Source organism: Nyctereutes procyonoides, unplaced genomic scaffold (assembly GCF_905146905.1).
Source record: "Nyctereutes procyonoides isolate TBG_1078 unplaced genomic scaffold, NYPRO_anot_genome, whole genome shotgun sequence".
Lineage (NCBI taxonomy): Eukaryota > Metazoa > Chordata > Mammalia > Carnivora > Canidae > Nyctereutes > Nyctereutes procyonoides.
The window spans coordinates 49,055,299-49,073,341 of record NW_026575146.1 but is presented as its reverse complement, the minus strand read 5'-3'; the positions used below and the strand labels follow the sequence as shown (position 1 = coordinate 49,073,341).

The following is an 18,043-nucleotide window of genomic DNA, read 5'->3' as shown; positions in this document are numbered from 1 at the left end:
TGGTATATTTCATCTCAAATCTCTTAGCATCTTTAGAAGGAAAGGATGATTCAAGGTGATCTGGAGAGTATGAAATAGTCCAGGAAATGGGGTCAAGAGACCTGGGTTCTGGAAATCAACATATGATGTGATGCTGGACCACATGTTTCTCAACCAGCCATGACAGTCGATAAGCCTCCAATTTGTAGATTCAAAAATATATAGGTCCTGTTCTCACTATCCCCTTTTAAAATTCCTTTTTTGGTGGTGCTTTTTCATCTCTTCTCTTGATTACACCCAAGGCAGTCTTATACTGTGGTTTAAGCTTTGGCTGAGGCAGAATTTACCATCTGGGAGCCTTGGAAGATTAGGTAATCCCTCTTAGCCTTGGTTTTATCACCTCTAATAAAGTAAAAATAATACTACAGAGTTCACAGAGGTACTGTAAAGTTTAATAAGTCAATTAATATGAAGCCCTACATAGTGCACAGCAAATAGTAAACAAACATTAGCTATTATTTACCATTAATATTACTTCTCCAAAATATTCCTTGGGATTTCTCTTTTCTTATGATTTTACATACAGCCTGACTCACCCTGTTTAGAAATACAGTCATTTTTTTGTTTCTAAATTTAAAATAAAATATCTTTAAATGCGTATTTGTTAGGTTGGGTTTCAGGAAATGTGTCTGCTACATATGTCGCATTTGCCACCTTATTTGCTGAATTTTGACAAAGTAAGACAGTGCTCTCTGAGCTATAGAGATTAGACAGGTGATCAATTCTGTAGTATTTCAACATTCTTGTTGTAATCTTGGTTTTTTTCAGTGGCGTGAAGTGAATAAAGGTGGTTGTTTTTCTTCCATAAAACAGGATTGCTTGACAAATGGTCAATGACTTTAGCTTTCCCGCTCTAAAATATTTGGGCATACTGTTGCTATAATATACTTCAGCTGGGTAGGTTCTTGACCCTAAGCCATGCAAAATTGGCTTTGTTCTGGTTGGAATGGGCTTCTCCCAAAGAAACAACCAAACAGGAAGGTAGCCTATGTTTCTCACGCTCCCAGGTTACTTATTTGGGGGTAGGGAGTGAGGGTGTGTAGAGGACCCTCTACACACAGCCCTATTTGGCTTGTCTTTCTTTGTGAGAATTGGCAGAAGACGAAAGAGGAGATGCATGGTTTCTTTCCACTCATTAACCAAAGACTGATCCTAAATGGAGAAGGATGTGTTCCGAGATCCATTGTGTCCCCCAACTACCAACCATTAGGGAAATGTCTAACTGAGACTATTCCAGCCCCTCCAACCTAGTTCCTACCTCCTTCATGAAGCCTTCCTTGTCTCACACTCAATTTCATCCTTATTTATAGTCTTTGATAGTTGGCTTTACTGATCTCACTAAATAGTAAGCTTGGGTGAAAAGGAGCTTGTCTCTCTCCATTGTGACAAGCATGGTCCAGAATATACAATAAGTGCTCAAAACTGATCTACCCTGACATCACAGCCTATTAACCTGTGCTTTCTCAACCCAACTCATATATCCCACCAGTGGTGTCTCAGCTTTTGTCCCGACTATAAACACCGTAAGGTAATTAGGGGCTGGCTCATTCAACATTATACCCTCACAACCCAGAACAGTGCTTGACACAGTATCGTGCAATAGTCATCAATTCTATTCCATTTGAATAGAATTCTCAAGGTTGCCTTTGCCAAAAGCTCTCCTTCCTAAGCTTATCAGAAGGGTAAGAGCTCAAGCGAGCTCTTGAGTCAGGAGTCCTCAGACCACAGAGTCAAATTCTGCCTGCTACAGGTTTTTTGTAAATAAATATTCACAGAAACACAGTCATGCCCATGAGTTTATGTAGTGTCTATAGCTAGTCTCCAGCTACAAAGACAAAGTGGAGTAGTTGCAACCACATGGCTTATAAAGCCAAAAATGTTTACTGTCTGGCTCTTTATAGAACAAGCTTGCCAACCCCTGCTTGAGTCAAAACTATAGAACCTTTTAGTGGTGCATCAGTATTGAAAAGGGTAAGGAAGAGAAACTCTGAAAATTCCCAGGTACAGAAAATAATAATATTTAATGATAATTTTATAATAATAACGCTTTTTGGTATATATGGCCATATATACTTATATACATATGTAAATGCATATTTACAAAACTCTTTTACATACATAATCTCATTTGATTCTCTTAACCTCTATATGAGCTACACAGGGCAATTATGTCCCCATTTTATACATGAAGAAATAAATGAGGTGTTCTAGGGGGTAAAATATTTTTTAAAAATCGATGCCCGAGGGATCCCTGGGTGGCGCAGAGGTTTGACACCTGCCTTTGGCCTAGGGTGCGATCCTGGAGATCCGGGATCGAATCCCATGTCGGGCTCCCGGTGCATGGAGCCTGCTTCTCCCTCTGCCTATGTCTCCGCCTCTCTCTCTCTCTCTGTGACTATCATAAATAAAAAGAAATAAAAAAATTAAAAAAAAATCGATGCCCGATTGGGTCTTTCTGCAATACCCAACAACAACAACAAAATAATAGCAATAGCGCCTTCCAGCTTTATTCCTTCTTTACCATTCAGCTGGTATTGGAAGATCTCCAATGCTGGGCTCTGAAGATGGTTGCTCCATCCATTCCCATGCTGGGGCACTCTCGTCCTATAGAGTTTACTTCATTAAATCTTTGTGGGCCCCATCTGGGGCCGGATAGCCCTTGTTCCAAAATACATTTGCAGAATGAACAAAGGGTCATGAAGTCCCTTGTTTCCCCTGGAAATTTCTCAGTCTCAATGTTTTCCTCTTGGGAGAGTGAATATTGGCATTTCTTTCATGTTTTTCCAAAGGTACCCCAATTCAATATTTTATTGCAGAATGTTTATAGCTTATGGTGGCTTCTTCGCCTTCTGTAAGGTATACAGAAGGTGTCATGCATCCATTTCTGTTTGTGAAAATAGGACTGGAGCCAGAACAAAGTAAGGACAGATGTTATCACAATGTCCTCCCAGGTAAATTGTGAAAGTCTGAATGATCCCATTTCAGGAACTGTCAGCACCATGGTTCCTAGTGGTACCTAAGCCAGGAAGGGTGGGTGGTTAGCAGAATAAATATACATATTTATATATCTGATATTGTACAGGGCAAGGGATTCCTAACTGTTCCCTAGAACATGAGGTCTATTTTGCAGGGGGAATTAGACTTTTGAAGTTTCTGTGAAGCTATAGCTGCTTCAAGACTCTATTTGCAGCAAGTCTTTCTTTCTTTCCTTTCTATTCTTCCTCTCCTTTCCTGTCTTCTTCCTTTCCTCTTTTAAGTTCAAGTATACTCTGTCATCACCCCCCATCGCCTGTGAATTTGTGACTACGTTGAGGAGAACTTAGTATAAGAAGACAGATCAGAAAGTTAACGACCTTGGATTCTAGTTTGGGATGTGGTTTTAAAAAGCAGTGCGGTGTTCAGCAGGTCACAGATTCTTTCTTGGCCTCAACTTCCTCTGTTTCAAAACAATGGGGCTGTCCTAGAGGATCTTTCAGGTCCTTTGCTATGTTAAATGCAATCCGAATCATACCAAAAGTAATAGAACATGTGCTGCCACCTTTGGGTAGAAGACATAACTTTAACTGCACCAGACACAACTTTGAAACCAAAGACATTTTATGGAAACACCCCTGACCTGCAGTCTCTATCCCAATTAATATTTCTTCCATGCAATTATGATTTGTACTGGCCTCCCTTTAATGCAGAATTTCAGGCATAAACCAATACAAATTTGATTTTGATATCATATGTCTTTACATATATTAGAAGTTTTCAGCCTGAATAATGGTCTGTGGATTTTTTTTTTCATATTACAAAATTTCCATAGTTTCAGAAAGCTTGAGGTACACTAGTTTATGATACATTCTAATTACATAATTGATTAGCGAGTAATTGACCAACCCCAGAAATTCACTGTAGAGAACAAAATGTTGGCATTGGAATACAATTAATCTGGATTTAAGATTTTTGTCATTCTACTTTATAACTGTGCTCTTCGGCAAGTCACTTAACTCTTCTGTGCCTTCCCTTTGTCATTGAGGGGATTAAAAAATAATGCTGTAAAATCCTTTAGCAAAGTAGCTGACACTTAGTCAGTATACAGGAGATACTAGCAAACGGCCGTTGATGTTGAAATCAAAATGGGCTTTGAAGCCAGAAGATTGGTTTCAATCTCTCGCTGTTCCACTTACAGTTTCGTGACCTGGCATGGTTCATTGAACCTTTCTGAGCTTATTTCCTCCTCTGAATAGTGAGAATCAAGACCTTCTGGAGTTATTTGAGGTTTACATAATAGTACTTTGGACTGAAATGTATTGCCCTATCTAAAATGTGTATGCTGAAGCCCTAACCCCCAATGGGAATATATTTGGAGATAGGGTCTTTAGGAGGTAATTAAAGTTAAGTTATAAAGGTGAGGCCCTGATCCAATAAGATTAGTGTCCACATAAGAAAAGACACTAGAAAGCACTCATACTCTGTCATCCCCCACCCCTGCTTTTGCCCTTCACCTCTCTCCTCTTTTTCAGTTTCTCCTGTGCATCTGATGTACTGAGGAAGGACCAGTGTAGGCAGATTGAGGGAAATCATCCATAACAGGAGAGCGCTCACTAAACACCAACCCTGCTGGCACCTTAGTCTTTGACTTCCAGTCTCCTGAACTGTGAGAAAATATATTTCTTCTGTTTAAGCTGCCCCAGCTATGCTATTTTGTTACAGTGGCCTGTGCAGGCTAATACAGATATTGTAATTAAATGTGCAAAATCTCCCACCCGGTCTTTGAAAATGTTCCCTTTTACTTTTTTCTTCTCCCCTACATGATTAAAAAGAACATTAAAATTATTATCGTTAGCATTTTAACTCAATTCTGGGGTACCTTAGAATTAACCCAAAATAATTTCCTCGCCACCAGAAACATACTTTTGCTTGCAAACTTTCTTTGAAGTGCTGAGGTGACCTGGGACTAGACCCATTGTACTGGACTTCCCATTTGGAAATAACAATCATGGAAGAATGAGAGATCTGGGCAAGGCAAAGGGAGTTGGGCACAGTCACTGCAGCCACCTGCAGTTGGCACTTGGGAAACAGCCAAGTGGTGGAAATAGTCAATGGCACAACTAGTCAGTGGCGCCCATACTGAGGCATAGAAGCAAGCTATTGCTGTGAATAATAGGCATTTCTTTGTTCCTGACCCTAGAGTCACATGTCTTCAAATGCATTCATACAACCGGAGGAAGCTCACTTGTTAGCTTGCAAGCAGGGAGAATCACAAACCGTTCACAGCTGTGGACTCTTGTGTCATCCCTAAACACCCAACATCTGCTTATCTTGTAAAGTTTAGTTCAAATATGTCTCCTTTATAAAGACATCCTGATTCATTTTTGTTCCTATCTGTACAACAGGATAATGACAGCACTTACCTGTTTGGTTTGTTCAGGTTAAGGGAGGCAGTCTGTGTAAACTATAAGTGCTCTAAGTTACTTTCTAACTTTGTATGCTTCTAAATCATGTAGGTATATTCTTTCAACGTGTAGCTTTACTGGGAATAATAACTCCAGTTGATTAATCTAAATGGCCCTCCAATGTCTGGCACAAAGAAAGCATCAACTTTTTCAAGTAATTAATTTATTAAAAAACATGTGTTGATCACTTACTATGTCCCTGGCACTGTACTATATGTGAGTAATATATCAGGGAACAGGAACACTAAATAGAAAGCAGAGTGCACAGAATACTAAGGCAGAAGTCAGGATTCGGGGACTTGAATTTGGGAAAAGCACATGCTTATATAATTTGAATCAAAATGGGAAATTGATGTATCATATAAGGCTTAGGGTTATTACATTTAATGCTTAACTTTTTCAAAACAATCTTTTTTTTTCACTGTTGGGTATAGATGAAAAAGTAGGCTATGTAACACTTGAGTGTTTTGGGTTTTTTTAATTGAGACTCAATTAGGTTGATTTAGGTGACCTGCAACTTTCTCATTTATTCAAAAATTCTGTGCATTTGCCATCTTCCTTCTCCAAGCCAGTCTCCCACACACCGTCTTCAGCTCTTTGCACATGGAGCATGAAATCAGCTTTCTCCAGAAGACAAGTCTTCTGGTTAGCTTTGACTGGTGGACCCCACCCCTCACCAGGTTTTGGCATCTGACACTGGTAGGAAAAGTCTCAGCATTGTACATGTAGGAAGGGTGGGGGCACCCCAATGACCTCACCCTTTCATTGAATGAATAGGTCTTTTCCAGATAACAACCACTCTGAAACATGCCAGCCGGAAGGGAAAGGCCAATTTCCGAAAATCAGCAGCCCCATTGCCCATACATTCAATCAGGGACCTCAGTGCCCTGAGAAAATCCTTTGGCTCAACCATGGCTTCAGCTGCTTTATACTTTGTCATCTCCTTGAGAGATGTCTGAAAAGACAGAAACATAGCCATAATTATAGCCATATTGGCAACAACAAAAATGAGCACAGATAGGTGTCAAAGGAGATGATGATGATGATTTTGATCTTCCTTGACATGGCTCTGTATTAGAGACAACAGCAATCCTCATATTTTGCCTTTGCTTCTCCTTGCTGGGATGTTTTGCCAATTTAATTTCCTTTCTGTGTTTATTTTTTACTAACTCAATCAGCATAAAACCTAAGCAACAGTAAGCATAAGATTCTGTAAATGCAAAGTAGTCTAACAGCTCTCCAGGGAGCCACTCTCCTTCTAATATCACATGACCCAAAGGAAGGTGATGGTGGTCTAAGTGTGAGAATCCTTGTTTGTTTTCACATCCTGTGAACTGTCCTCACAATCACTTCCAAGATTACATTTCCAAACAAAGTCGCCTTTCCAAACAAGCCTGGCAGATAGATGGACTTGAAAATTATTATGGAAATCAAAATGAAATGTATTCATTAGATTTTAAGGAAATATAGTATATCAGGGTTTATAGCACATGTGGTTCTAGACTTCAGACAGATATTAGGGTGAGAAGTTGTTACCCTCACATTCAAAAACAATTTGCTCTACCTTTAAACCAACTGGATAAGATAGGACTGCAGGGTTCTGGTGCCAGCATTCTAGAAGAGTTGCATTTTCTATCTCAATGTACAGTTGGGTACATATAATTAGTCAGTAGCAAGGAGCTTCCTGCAGTCACCAGCTCTGTTTGTTTTCCAAAAATAAATGCATAACTTTCTATGAGCAAAAAGAATGTGCTCTAGTGAAACATCTTTTTATTGACGGAGATCTGCAAATGGATGCAGAAGTAATACAGGCAGCATAGGGAGGCATTCTAATGTAAAATAAGTTTTATGTTATTAAAATCATCCATTTCTCCAGCTACGTAATGAATATTCATTGATTCCATATCCTTTCTGGTATTTGGGATTGGTTTCTGAAGAAGTTGCTGTTGAAGGAATAGAGTCTCTTCCAAATCCAAAAGTTTCAGAATCAAAATGCAGCTCTCTGAAGGGGTTTCCCCACAGTGAGAGGTAGTGAGGGGGTTAGGGGGCAAAGAGTGAGAGGTCCACCTATGAGTCTTTCTGGGCCCTACCCAATCCCAGTGGGTTTACTTGAAGGTGTCCCTCCAGGCTGATAAGAGGTCAAGTTTGAGTTCAACATCTTTCCACCCCAAAGGATCCCTGCTTACCTGATGTTTATTTCTGCACTTCTTAGTATTGGGACCAAAGCCTCTCTTATCAATTGGAGATTGGTGGAAAAAATGCACAATTGCTTCATAGTGGCCTGGGTTTTACTTTAAATCCAAATCAATTTGTCAATAGACCAGTGAGAAAGACTTCTTGATCTCTTGGTCAGATCTTCCTCAGAGGCACTGGTGTTTCTGAAGCTAAAACACTGTGTTTCACCACCAAACCACCTACATGACATTGTACCCTGAGCTCCACCTCTCTGAATTTCCATTTTCCTATCTACTAAAACATCTGTCCACCCCATGATGTCAGGGATGAATAATGAGTAAGAAAGTACTTTGGTGGCTGTCAAGTGTGGTGCAACCTCAGGGACAAACCCCAGTGGTGGTGATTACAAATAGCAAGTGGTGCCACACACTCTGCCCCTAGACTGTATGCTCAGACAAGGTGAGTTTGTGTCTCCAACTTCTCACCTCATTAGAACCTAAGCTCCAGGTGGGGCACCTGGGTGGCTCAGTTAGTTAGGTGCCCCAGGTAATGATCTCAGCTCAGGTAATGATCTCAGAGTTGTGTGACTGAGCCCCATGTTGGGCTAGGGATGGAGCCTGCTTAAGATTCTCTCTCTCCATCTCCCTCTGCCCCTCCCTCCCTTCTGAAAAGTTAATTAATTTTTAAGAAAAAGAACTTAAGCTCCAGGAGCGCCAGTTCTTTTTTTTTTAAGATTTTTTTTTTAAATTTATTCATGAGAGACAGAGAGAGAGAGAGAGGCAGAGACACAGGCAGAGGGAGAAGCAGCCTCCATGCAAGGAGCCTGACATGGGACTCGATCCTGGGTCTCCAGGATCAGGCCCTGGGCTGAAGGCGACACTAAACTGCTGAGCCACTCGGACTGTCCCAAGCCACTTCTTTATGTTGTTGCTGTATCTATCACCAGGCACCCAAGAAGTATTTGTTTAATGAATAAAAAAGGGTGAATTAACAGTTCATGCATACTGCCAAGCTGTTTTCCTGCTTGCTTATTATTTAATAATAACAGCATAAGGTGCTTCATTTGCCAAAATCTTTACCAAAATTCAGCGGAAAAGCTTTATGCTAACTCTTCAGAGTGTACTTTTGAAAAATTATTGTTTGTTATGCTATGTTTTCACTGGAGTAGAGACATTATATAATAGCTTATAAACTTTGAAAAGCCAGAAATTGTGCAGTTAAGTCTTAAGTTCTTATTCTGTGGGTGAGAAAACTGGCCTCTGGTGTGGTAATGGCGGCCTCCTTAGGCTGGCAAAGGCATGCTTTGCCTCTAGGTGACACTACCTCCCCCTTCTCTCAGTGGACAGGCTGGGTGCCTGAATGCCCCCTGCCATTCTGACTTTTGCTGAATAAGGAAGGCTTTCTCTGTTGAGTCACTTAAGTGGGTGTTGTCATGTCACCCTCTAGTGGCTTCTGTCAAAGCTCCAAGAATAGGGAAGCAGAGGAAGTACATAGGGATTGGGGTCATAGGGCTGGAAACTTGCCTAGTGAGGGGAAAGACATTAAGGTAGAAGTACTGGGACACCTGGGTGGCTCAGCAGTTGAGCATCTGCCTTCGGCTCAGGGTATGATCCCAGAGTCCTGGGATCGAGTCCTACAACAGGCTCACTGCATGGAGGCTGCTTCTTCCTCTGCCTGTGTCTGTGCCTCGCTCTGTGTGTCTCTCATGAATAAATAAATAAAATCTTTAAAAAAATAAAAATGTAGGAAGTACTCACATAGCCTGGGAAACCAACTGAGTAGTCGTTATTTGTTTAGGAAATATCAGGCACCTACTATGTGCATGACTCTGGGGGTACCAGGATGATTACCACCAAGTTGATGTTGGGGTAGAAAGATAATATCGTCAAGGGGACAGAATGAATTAAAAGATGGGAATTTACTTTAGCTTGATTTTCTCACCTCCAACCAGTGTGCAACTCTAACCAGGTCCTGAAGGTATAACTATAACACATGAGTACTATTTTATCACTCATATAAGCCTTATGTATATAATTTAAATAAATACTATTTTATCACTGATATCAGCCTATAGATATATATATAATTATATAGGTATAGGAAATTATATATATATATAATTTCCAAATGGATATCTCTACCATAGTTAATATGTCCAAAACCAATTTCCTCTCCAATCCCCCTTTCTTCCTTTATGTTCTATCTCCAGAATACTCCCAGTGGTAGACCCAGGGACCTAAAAGTCAGCGTAGACTTGCCCTCACTCAGCCTTCAGTCCCAATATCCAACCAGTCACCGAATTCCATTGCTTCCACCTCTGCTCCTTCTCACCACCTCTGGTTTTCTCCTCCTTCCCTCTTCTTTCTCAGCTTCAGGGTTCAAAGGGACTCCTAACTCCCATCTCCCTGCTTTAGGATTTTTTTCTCAATGCATCCTCCACATGTTGTCAGAGAAATCATTCCAAAGTGCCTATATAATAATATCACTTCTCTTTTCAAAGCCCATTGGTGGCTCACCCTGAATTTCAGGTTAACTTTGAAAGGCACTAATTTAGCAAGCAGGGCCTTTCATGGTCTGGCCCTTGACTGCCTATCATAATTTACCTGCTATCTCTTCCTCTCATTCCCACCACTATCTACCCAGAGCACATACATGCTGTTTGTTCTTTGACCTGTCCAAATTTATTTAGTTCAGTTCTCTGAATAAAGCCTGCTCTTTTATATTGCTTGAACTTAGCACATGCAGTTCCTCTGCCCCAAATATTCTCTGATCCCTTTGGGTAATTAAAGATCGCTTACCCTTGCAAGTCCAATCAGTCTGGTCTTTGAGGAGTGTTCTTGGGCAAATAGTCTTATGGAGATGCCTTTCCTCTGGTCTCTGGTAATACTATGCTTCTAGGCCCTGGAACTGATCACACTGTCCTGGTCTGTTCCCCAGGAGTTCCTTGAAGGAATGAACAACATTTTAGCCAGTTTTCTTTTTTTTTAATATTTATTTATTTACTTATGATAGACATAGAGAGAGAGAGAGAGAGAGGCAGAGACACAGGAGGAGGGAGAAGCAGGCTCCATGCCAGGAGCCCGACGTGGGACTCGATCCCGGGACTCCAGGATCGCGCCCTGGGCCAAAGGCAGGCGCCAAACCGCTGAGCCACCCAGGGATTCCCCTTTTTTAAAAAAAAAATATTTATTTTTTAGCCAGTTTTCAATCACTAGGCCTGGTACAATGTTTGGAACAGAGTGAGTTCTCATTAAATATTTGTGAAATTAATAAATTTTAAAATGAACAAATATACAACAAATAGAAGTTTTCTATTTGAGCAAGTTAACATTAAAATCTAAAGAACGTTGGTTTTGACAATGTACTATGATTGTCTACACGTTCTCATTGGAGAAACTGGATAGAAGGTATACAGGTACCCATTGTACTATTTTTATAACTTCTTATGAATCTTGAAATATTCCAAATAAAAAAGAATTTAAAAAATAAGGAAAATAACAACTCCGTGTAGCACTTAACTTCCTATGAATTATTCAAAAATCAACATGCTTTAAAAAATTAAAATTAGTTGTTCTATTTTCTCCTAAAGAAGAATGGATAGCATCTCCTGAGAGTCTCTTAGGAAAACCTAGAAGGCATTTTGGTCATTGTCACCTACTGCTCCCCTCCTCTAGCTAGCCAGAGGCTTTGGTAATTTTTTTGTCCAGAGACAGCCCATGACACAAAAAGACTTTTCTCTCCTGTCATCTGAAGACAAGAACAAAAAATGTGTGAGCTTTTCCAACAGAACATGGTTGTGTGCTGTGTAAGCCATTGACTGCAACATTAACTTTGATGCTTTCTAGAGGAGGAGCATAGGCACGTTTTGTACTTATCACCCAGCTCCCTGTCCCAAGGGCTACATTGGGGCTCCTGGTACACCACTGCTCTCAGATTATCAAAAGGTTTTGGGATAAAAGAGGAGACCCTGGAAGCAGGGAAAGTAGGTTAGACTGGCAGCAGGTTGGATGACATTTTCACATGGTTATGTACTGGATTCCATCAGCACTGTCTGAGTCAGCTCAGACTGCTATAACAAACACCAGAGAGTGGGTAGCTTAGACAACAAACATTTATTTCTCACCAATCTGGAGGTTGGGACATTCAAGATCAAGGTGACTGCAGATTCAGTGTCTCCTGAGGACCTGCTTCCTGGTTTGTAGATGGCCGCCTTCTTGCTGTAGCCATACATGGTGAGAGAGATCATCCCTTTCCTGCCTTCTTACTAATCCCTTTCATGAGGGTTCCACCCTCACAACCCAGTTACCTCCCAATGGCCCCACCTCCAATGATTGTTGCATTGAGGATTAGGACTTCAGCACATGAATTTGGGAGGGACACAACATGTAGTCCTCAGCAATGAGCCTTCCTGCTTCTGCAATGACACATGAAAACTACCCTGGGAGACACACAGTGCAGAGCAAAGCAGAAGGCAATCCTGAGAACGGAAGCGTGATGAGAACTGTTTAAGGGAAGCATGCTTTTCCAGGAACATTTTGCTCATCTTCTCTAAGTCCTACAAGATCTTTAGGTTACTGACCTCATCTCAGAGCCCCTTCCTGGTGTCCCGGCATCCACTGTGCACAAAGAGACTGGGTGCACGCCCCTCCCTCCATGTGCTCCACCAGCTCCATGCATTTTCTCTTCTGATAGGATCTACAACACATATGAATGATAGTTACTGGGTCATCTGTCTTCTGGTTCATCTGTGATTATACTTTTGAGGGCAAGGACTACCTGTTGAATGGCCAGTGGTCTCGAGCACATAAATATCTGCTGAGAAAACAAAGTCTTGTGGGCACAGGTAAGATTCAAGGAACCAGGCTCTTCTAAATCAACAATTCTATCTGTGACCCTGAATTTTCCTGTTGATTTTATATTTTCCACTGAACTAAAAATGAACTGTTTTTGCTGGCAATATGAAATCCAACGTGTGCATTAAATCAATGGAATGTTTAGCTAAAACAAAATGAAAACAAGTATCACAATGACCCCAGGAGATTTTGATAATTCTGTGTTATTTCACAGGAAGAACACTTACCTATTGGCAGTGTGCAATGAGTTGCTAACCAACGTCCTCACCTGATGGCCTTGGACAATTATTAGGCATTCTTCCACCTGGGATGGTTCCACTGTTCAGTACAGAGTAGATAACCTCTGGTACTCTTTGGAATTCATAATTTCCCAAGTTGAGCATAACCTGCATCACTAGTACGTGCTTTATCTCCCTCTTGAAGATGAAAGCTGCTTCTGTGATGTGCTCCTACACAGAGCAGATGTTCCAGTTGACTTTATATAAACAAGCAATTCCCCCAAATCAAGACCTGTTCCCACCACTACAGTTAATTCATCTCTCCGTTAATCAACAAATGTTTCTCGAAGATCAGGCGCTGTTCCAAGCATTGAGAAGACACAGCAGTGAACAAAACAGAGAGTCCTGCCTTCAAGGAGCTGACATGATTCAAGGAGTATGATTGTCCTGGATGATAAACGTACAAATAAAATGATCAGAAATATCCAAGGTACTAGAGAAAGGATTTCCTGCTTGAAGGAAATAACAGTTGGGGCTTTTCTTTATTGAGCGGACTGGCTCAAGGCCAGAGAAAGCACTAGTTGTAAGGATTATTATTGGAAAGAATTTGTTGTAATTAGGTAAACCAAGTACTATTAACTTTGAGCTACAGGGATAAGGAAATAGAGAACTTTCTTTGAAATGGCATTGGCAGCTATGGGATTTTGCCTGTGGGCTGCAATGGGATTTAACATAAAACTGTATTATTTGGCACAAAAGAAAGTTTCCTCTCTCCCCTGTTTGTCTCCAAGGAGCAATATGAGTTATTTAATATATGTAATGAAGTAAAAACTTCACTAGTTGAAAGAAAATTAGGGCACATTTGTTTTTCTGTGTCAGTCTGACTAAAGTAACTCATTAGTGGTCAATCCCATCATAGAACCAGATACACAAGTGTGAGAGCTTGCTATAGCGTCAAAGATTGAGCTGGGTGTTCACTGTCAAGTCCCTCTACCTCCTGGTGCCATCTGGACAATTTTTGCCTTGTCTGTGCACTGCCTATGCTATCACTTACTTAAGTGGGATTCTTCTTTAAGTCACATTTTTTACATAAATTTTACTTAAAGCAAATCTGATGTCACCATGAATGTAAAAACCAATATCATTGCCGTAAATAGAACACTGTTATAAAGATCAATATAATAAATCAAGGGATACCATTATATTCTAGCTAGACAGTGTTGTCTGCTAAAGGCTCTGCTTTTTGAAGTCTTCCTTTACATTGTTAAAATGAGAAATTTGCAACTGTTAGATGGGCTTCAGAAATAGTCCAGCCTAAGATGGAGGGATCTTTCTGGAGGCCACTAGAAGGAATGCCTGAGAACTGAAAAGGAATAACTTTTCTTTCTCTGTGATTCAGTGTTATCATATCCATGCATAAACTAAAACAGGATCTCCATTCTAGGAGTGGAAGACCCTTCGTACTTTGGGAACTGTTGAACTAGATGAACTTGAGAGAGCCTTCTTGCACAATTCTTGGAGGGACACCCTCTAGTCAAAGGCAGGGTAGAAAGATGTCATTGACAGCCTATCAAAAATCATCCAATCAGCTGTCTCCTCTCCCTGCCTCACTAAAATTTCACATCCCATTTCTGTCCTCTACCTTGTGAAGGCAGATAAACTGGAAAACTCTCTTTAACAAGCCAGCAAGATAAAGGAATAGTGAAAGAAAATAAAAGGAATATCAGTTACCGACTAGGGTCTGGGTGATCCAGGACAGATGACAGAAACAGGTCTGCTGCTGAGCATGGAGTTCACATGATACCTCACATTCAGGTATTTGAAAACATCTCTTGTGGAGGCAGTATGTTGAAACTTGATAGAATATTTCACTTTTCAAGTAGATGTTTGGAATTCTATAAATAGCCCCCCACCCCTCCATCACCTTCTGTACCAGTTTACCCCTGGCCAGAATTCTTTGCTGTCACATACACACCTTGAGTCCCCTGTTTATTCTCAGGCAGATACAACTCTATCATAGGAGCAGGACACCCCTAGGATTACCAGACTGTAAAGAAGGAAAGAAGCACTGAACAGGCCTCAAATTCTTCACAAAACCGAGCAGGAAAGTTAGAACCATTCTTTTTTATTATATTTGTAAAAGCTCTCAATCTGTGTTTGTGTTGAGTGCCCGTCAGTCTTTAAAAAGTCTCCTTTTTGCTTTGTTCAAGCAGAGAATTAGTCATGATTTAATCTAAGTTCCAAAAATTAATGAATCTTTTCATCTGTTTTGTTTATGAAAGACCATTTAGTTTGGGATGCTCAAATATTATGGTTTGCCTAAATCATTCCATTAAGACAATACTTAGAATTTCGAGGATTTCAGAAAGAGAACTCCCTCTTGTGGCAAGAGCAGTTTTTGCAGCCAATCCTAGAGCTTCCGAGTTCTTTGATGCTAAATAGCTGGAAGATCTCAGGAACCTTCTCACTCTACCCATGAAGTCACTGAAATCCAGTGACTTGTCAGTGTTTCTGTCTGGTTGGTGACTGAGTCAGGTCCAGTATCCAAGTCCCCTGTCTCCTAGTCAAGAGCTTCTTCTCTCTCTTTTAGAAGTTTAAGAAATATCCTCACTGGTATGGTTTCTTCCCCTAAACTCTTCACTTCTTGCTGCCTCTGGACAGAGCTGGTGGAGATGCAGTCCTTGGTTTGGGTGGGCAACATTCTACTCCATGTGATGGCAGTTTCTTGGTGAACTTTCTCTATGAGGCAATTAACCATTTCTCAGAGATGAGCTACAAGCTACGTCCTTTACGCCTGACACTGGTTTGGACCATAAGACTCTTTTGCTCTCTTTGGGAAGAGCTACCATTGTCACCACTCAGATGCCACTGCTTATCTGGTCCTCTTCCATAGGTTTATGGCTTGTTGTGGCAATGGATAGGGCCAAACAGCACTGAGGGATACAGGAGGACACACCCACAACCCAGCTTCCTATAAGGGATAAAATTTGTAAGCACCAGAAATATGATGGAACTCTCTAGAACCCTACTACTCAAAATGTGTCCTGTGGACCAGAGCATCAGTATCACTTGGGAGTCTTCTAGAACTACAGAATCATCCCATGCTTAAAAGCACATTTTCATTTACTAGGCCAAAATTCTGTCTTTCTCACAAGCTCTCAGGTGATGGCAATGCTGCGGGCTCATAAACCACATACTGATAAGCAAGAGCCAGAGTACATTGTTACCCACCAAGTTGTAAAACACACGTCACAGCCCTGTTTGTTCTGTGACTGGGTACAACTTGAAAGTCACTTATCAAAGTAAAGAAAATTACAACCCCCTGGGTCTCATAAACTAGCGAGGAAAGCCATCCCCAACACAGCCTAATCCATACAGATTCTAGTCACCAGTGCAGAGAAAGACATTAATTCTTGGATCCCCGAATAACACTTCTTATCCTGCCCATGCTCCTTGTCTCTGAGTCTATCATATAACCTCAGACCTACAAATCAAAGAGTTTCTACTTAGAATAAGGTCCAAATCTGACAGATCTATGCACTCAGCCACTGCTATCTCCTGTGAATACCTTGTTAGGCTTCCAGGAACCATGAGATCTATTGCTAACAGGCCTTCCCAGTAAAAGCTTCCAACGGGGCTCTGCCTGCATTGACCATGAGGCAAAGAAAAACCAGGAAGTGAGGATCTGGAAAAAGAACAAAGCAGCATCAGAGAGCCTTAAGGGATGCCCACTGGGGAAAGAGGAAGCTGAACAGTCCAAAAAATACCCTGATATCACACAATGATTCTGGTGCTGTGGGAGAAAAATCACATCTGTAGTTGTTCACAATTACTTATCTTTGACTGACTTGTAGCATATAGATAAGTATTTCTCAGGCTTACAATATTTTGCATATGTTAATTATGGATCATAGCCTTGAGTTTCCCATCTATTAGAACCAGTGGAAATGATGAGACTTGAGGAAAAGCAGCTGTAATCTAGTTCTGAGTTGATTTTGTAAATGATCACTTGGAGCAAAGCAAATACCAAGACTTCCTGTCCTCACTGGATGCAGATGGGTGCCCCCCCCTCCCCCCGTCAGAGCAGCCTTCCAGCGAGGTCAGATGTGCTGGAGAACAGCCTCCCGGATGAAGCTTCGCAGGGAGCTGGTTCTCTGGGGAGGACGATGCAGGACCATGGCCATAAGGGAGTTGGAAAGAGCAGAGGCCCTTCAGAAAAGAATTCAGTAGATGGAAAGTTGACCTGCAAAGTGGATACGCCAGAGGCTCAGCCAATCCCATGCAGAGCACTGCAGCAGGGATGGCCCTTCAGAGAGATCCCAGATTGGAGCAAGGGGACAATGCATTTTTACCTGCAGAGATTGGATATGGACCGCCCCTGGGGAGGGGTGCACACTTGGATGAGGCAGCTTCCTTGAGTTGCGGCAATTCCTAGGAAGGAATCAGGTGTAAAGGGAGACTAGAGGAGCCAACAGTCTTGGCAAGGACGCTCAGGTCCTGGAGGGGTTGGGGTGGGGGAATAACCTGAGCAGCACACTGCAGGATCCACTTCAGTGACCAACTGCAAAATTTCCTCTTCTCATTCCTCAATTTTACTGAAGTCTTGGGGCTGCTGTCTTGTAGCTTTTGGGGGATTGGCCCAACAACGTAGAATTATCTGAGGCAACGTTTCAAAATGCCTACACCTGATTCCAGTTCTCTGATTGGACTGATTTCAATGTGCAGAGGACAGAGAAGAGCCCTCTCCACCTAATAGATTAGACAGTTATTCTTAAATGTGAAGGGCGATAATGTCTCTTCACACGTACGTGCAGTGGCTCAGGATTGCATTTGGCTGGCAAGACTGTGAGCTGCAAATTCCAGCCACCGCTGCTCCAAAGGGATTAATTAGAGATGTCTAAGGTGTTTAGGGGAATGAAACGGCCAACATAAACACAAAACGCTGCCACCTCAGCCGTGGTGCCATCCCCCAGCACTTTGCAGATGAGTTTTATTGGCTAGATTTTAAACGTTTGAAGCTTATAGTTTGTTTCTTTTTCGTTCTGTAGCTTGGAGTTTGTTTCTCTTTCTTCTTATTTTTGGTTCAATGTCTGCCTTTGGGTCCTTGTATAAAGGAGACTTTTATCCATCCCACCAGTTTTGGCTGAAGTACAGTGGTAGTTAGCCTTTCACAGCAGAACAAACTATAGTGGGACCTCGTTCAAATCATATTTTCCCAAATATAACAGTTATGTGCTGTAAAAATAAAATTCCATCAATGTATGCCCTCCTTTAAAATACTAACTTTATAAAGTCAGTGTTCTTAGGGTGTGCTTTT

General features: G+C 41.3%; 1 pseudogene; it reads right to left on the bottom strand.

Moving 5' to 3' along the window:
- LOC129500014 (glyceraldehyde-3-phosphate dehydrogenase-like) overlaps positions 1 to 11,886 on the bottom strand; it is a 110,814-nt pseudogene extending 98,928 nt beyond the window's left edge.
- Between the last annotated feature and the right edge of the window lie 6,157 nt (positions 11,887 to 18,043).